Source organism: Colobus angolensis, unplaced genomic scaffold (genome assembly GCF_000951035.1).
Source record: "Colobus angolensis palliatus isolate OR3802 unplaced genomic scaffold, Cang.pa_1.0 Scaffold90, whole genome shotgun sequence".
Lineage (NCBI taxonomy): Eukaryota > Metazoa > Chordata > Mammalia > Primates > Cercopithecidae > Colobus > Colobus angolensis.
This window is the reverse complement of record NW_012122932.1, coordinates 3,895,243-3,900,150: the sequence shown is the minus strand read 5'-3', so window position 1 is coordinate 3,900,150 and position 4,908 is coordinate 3,895,243.

Sequence of the window (4,908 nt, the reverse complement as noted above, 5' to 3'; positions counted from 1 at the left end):
CAGCTATGCCCACGCTGCTGCCTGCGTGCGTACGCCGCGAGGGGGTGGCTGGTCCCCAGCCTTTGTTAATTGTCTTTCTGGAGCCAGGTTGTTTTCTGTTCGCTGCTCCCGGAGTCAGTCCCGGCCGGCTCGGAACCGTGCCCTGGCTGGCAGCCAACACGAAGCATTGCAGGCGGAGTTTAGCTACGTGCCGGCACCCAACCTCCCGCGGCCTCTCATTAAGCCACCTTCTCCGCTGGCTCCTCATCCCGAAAACAGGAGCCGGCATTTAGGCCACCCGGTGGGAATGCTGACCCCGATATTATTGGATACCTGAGCTCCTGCCCGAATCACCGAACTTTAGGGCTGGGCCTCGATTTAATTCTGAGTGTTGGCTGCCGAGGAGCCCTTGGTTCGTGCCCCAGCTCTCCTGGGAGCCCTGCACAACCTTAGCCAAGTCGGCCAGTCTCTTCCATGACATGACGGTGTTGGTCCATTCTTTCACTCTACTGGGAGCAAGACACTGTTCTGGGCACAGAGAACTCAACAGTTAACACGATAGACAAAGTCCTGGCCTCTTGGGCTTCTGTCCTAGACACTAAACCCACCATTGAAAGTGATAGTTGCTATGAAACGCATGTAAAGTTTCATATCGGGGCAACCAAACCTTGTTTGTAGCGTCAGGAATGGACTAGATTAGCTTTTCTCATTCTGCCAGTTCTTTTATTCTTATTTTCATTTTTAAGGCTTAATTTAGGGCTTATTATTTATTATTACTGCTGGTAGTAGTCGTATTGCTTACTAAGGGCCAGGCACTGCACTAAATGTTTTACTTGTACTGTCTCAATTATCTCATTCACAATTTCTCCAAGAGATGGGTATCATTATTATCCTCATTTTCAAGAGAGAGAAACTTGAGCTACAGAGGTGAAAATAACTTGCCCATGACACACAACTACTAAGTGACAGGGCCAGTATTCGAATTCAGACTACCTCAGGGTTCAGGGTGCTTAACCACCACTCTACACCCATAAAAACATGAAAACCAGAATAATGTCTTCTCTTGAATGTGACAGATGAGGGCAACTGAAGGGGGGAGGGGTGGTTTAGCTTGCAGAAGAGAAAAACCAAGGGTGTCGGGCGCGGTGACTCACTGCTGTAATCCCAGGACTTTGAGAAGCTGAGGCGGGCAGATCACGAGGTCAAGAGATCGAGACCATCCTGGCCAACATAGTGAAATCACATCTCTACTAAAAATACAAAAATTAGCTGGGCGTGGTGGTGGATACCTGTAATCCCAGCTGCTTGGGAGGCTGAGGCAGGAGACTCGCTTGAACCCTGGAGGCAGAGGTTACAGTGAGCCAAGATCGTGCCACTGGACTCCAGCCTGGCGACAGAGCAAGACTCCGTCAAAAAAAAAAAAAAAAAGAAAGAAAAGCAAGGGAAGGGGAAGTTGAGGACTTTTCAAAAAAGTAGTCCTATGGATTAGACCTAACCTACATGACCTTAGAGGCCTCCAGGATGCAGAAAACTATAAGGAGATGCATTGCAATTTAATATGTAAGGAAGAACTTTTCTAACAATTAGAGTATTTCAAAAATAACATCAGTTGGCGGGGCACGGTGGTTCACGCCTGTAATCCCAGCCCTTTGGGAGGCCAAAGAAGGCAGATCACTTGAGGTCAGGAGTTCGAGGCCAACCTGGCCAACATGTTGAAACCCCATCACTACTAAAAATACAAAAATTAGCTGGGCATGGTGGTGGGCACCTGTAATCCCAGCTACTCGGGAGGCTGAGACAGAAGAATCGCTTGAACACTGGAGGTGGAGTGCAAGCTTCACTTGCAGTGAGCCAAGATTGCACCACTGCACTCCAGCCTGGGCGACAGAGGGAGACTCTGTCCCAAAAATCATAATAATAATAACATTAGTTGCCTACAGAGCATATCCTGTCACTAAAAGTAAACATTCAAGCAGAGGAGCTTGTTAGGGATGCTTCAAAGAAAAGTCAGGTGCAAGTTAAAAACTGATTGAGGTGATCTCTAAAGTTCCCTTCAATGCTGATATTTTGTCTATTCTAACCTACTGATAAAGAAACTAACTGAGTCCCAGAGTGGCTAAGTGGCTTTTCCAAAGTCAGCTGGGAAGTGAAGAGCTGACCCCAAAGCTGAGTCTGGTTCCTAGATCAGACCTCCTGATTGTTTCCAGGTGAGGGTCTTGTGAGTGCTCAATGCATCAGTTCACACTCCTGTAAAGTGTGTATGTGCCTGACCAGTTTTTCCTGAATGTATGAAATAATCTGCTTTACATGTTTTACTTGGCATTTTTTTTTCAGAAGTATGTGATGGAATACTTTGCACTTCTAATGTGTGCCCATCTTCCTTGCTTGTGTTGAGTATTCTGTGGTTTTAGATGTAAGTGTCAACACTCCCCGGGACAACTGCTGTATTATAGGATCCCAAGTATTTATTTGGCAATTTAAGGAGACCGAAATAAGCTGGATAATATTTTTCATTTGAAACTGATGTTTATTTGATTTTATTTTAGGACTCAGTTATTTTGAGTGGCATTTCTAATGCACTGCCACTAACTCCACCATCTTTCACCCTAGTCACACGGATCTTGATGAGCAGCAATCTACTTGTTGACTTTAGAAGGGGCATTATTTTCTCAATCCTCTGGAGAGCTGTTGGTTTGCTTTTGACTGGAAACCTCTAACAAAGGAATCTATGTGATTTCTAGAACATTTACAAAGAAATGAACATCACCTTGCCCTCAGTGACACAAATCAAAGATAAAAGGGTTCCCTTTCACTTCTACTTTCGATAGAGTGATCCATTTTTAAATTTTATGTATTTTAAAAAGAAAATACATTTGCCAGTTCAAAATTCAAAAGTGTACTGTCAGGGTTAGCTTACTGATCTTTAGATTCCCCTTATTGCCTGGCATAATGCCTTGTGCATAGTAGGTGCTGAATAAGTGTTTGTTGAATGGGTGGATGAGTGAGTGTGAAGACATTGTAGGAGGCAAAGAAAGAGGTGGATAAGGGTGGGGCAGCAGATATTTGAGAGTCAAGAGACAACAGCCCCTTTCCCTGGTATTTCTTCTTTTGCCTTAGGTGTATGGGCCTTAAAGCGAGCCCTCACAGAACTCCTAGACCAGCTGCAAATTTGACCATGACTTTATTAAGGGATTTTTACTCAAATAAGCAGCATTGGAGTCTTTCGGGTTGCACATTACCTAAAGACTAGCTACTAGCCAGAGTCCATGGTTGCAAGCAACAAAAGCTGATTCTGGTTAACCAAAGCAGAAAAGGAATTTCTTGAGAGAGTATTGAGGAGCTGAAAGAATCAGTAGAAAGTTTAGAGAACCGGGTTAGTAATATAGACAGGCACCATGGGAGGCCAGGTGGCCATACCCACAGAGGAGACCATGCCAGAGGAAGGATGCTTCTGCTGGACACTGGCAATGCCACTGGCCCTGCCATTCAGGCTCTGGTCCTGGGGACTGGATGCCATAGATGACCTAGCTGCCGTTACTGGTACTGAATATTGAATGTCACCACCACTGAAATTCACTAAAATTTACTGAATGAACTTTACACATTGCCTGCTTCTCTTCACTCTTCTTTCCAGAATCATAATCAGAGAAAACTGATACCAAGTTCTTTTGGCTTCCATGAATGAGATCCAGGGCCCTGCTTTACACAATGTCCTGTTTCCCAAATGCATAATGGTAACATGGAGGCTGGGCAACCAGGAAAATGATAAATGTCCACATAGCAATCATCTTCTAATAATTTGTAGGCCCCAAACTAAAAGGATTGAAGAATATAATCTGTATAATGTGCTTAATACAGCAACTGAGCTGAACTCTCAAAACCTGGAGAAGTGGGTGCTATGTTTGTTTCTCAACCTTTTACAATTTTAGCTAATCAGAGAACTTCTTTATAGCACTAATACTTTCTTCCCATATCATTTTTTTTAATCATTAGAATCACTTGCAGTTCCAGAGGTAAGCAAAGGAAGGTGGAGAAGAAGTAAGTTGTGCTAAATGTGTACTTAGCACCACAATACGGGCAATGCTATGAGTCAAGTAAATATATTTTTCTGATAAATTTTTTAAAAGCTGTCTACCTCTTTTACAGTCTGTCTTGGGATCATATCTATTTTTTTATTCTACTTTGTAAAATCTAGCATTCTTTCCATAGTAATAATGAAAATAGGTGCTACTTATTGAGTGCCTAATACATGTCAGTAATGTTTCATAGATTGGTTCTAATCCTGACAATCATCCTATATGACAGATATTATTCACATCTTACAGATGATGAAATTGAGGCCCAGAAAGATTAAGTAACTTGTCCAAGATTACATAGCTCATAGGTGACTGGGATTTGAAGCCAAGTCTACTACTATACCACAGTGTCTCTCATGTGGTTGCTTTCTGCAAAGATCTCTATAACCATGTGAAAAGTGTATTCTACTAAGTCTAGAACATAAGTTTTGAGAATTATTCCTTCTGTCTCCTGAGATACCAATTTTTTTTTTTTTTTTTGGAGACAGAGTCTCTCACTCTATTGCCCAATCTGGAGTGCAGTGGCACGATTTCGGCTCACTGCAACCTCTGCCTCCCAGGTTCAAGCGATTCTCCTGCCTTGGCCTCCCTAGTAGCTGGGATTATAGGCATGCACCACCATGCCCGGCTAATTTTTGTATTTTTAGTAGAGATGGGTTTTCACCATGTTGTCCAGGCTGGTCTCAAACTCCTGACCTCAGGTGATCCACCTGCCTCACCTCCCAAAGTGCTGGGATTACAGGTGTGAGCCACCATGCCCAGTTCTATGATATCAATCTGTAAGAAAGACAAGTCAAGAAATTATTGGTTGGCCAGGCATGATGGCTCACGCCTGTAATCCCAGCACTTTGGG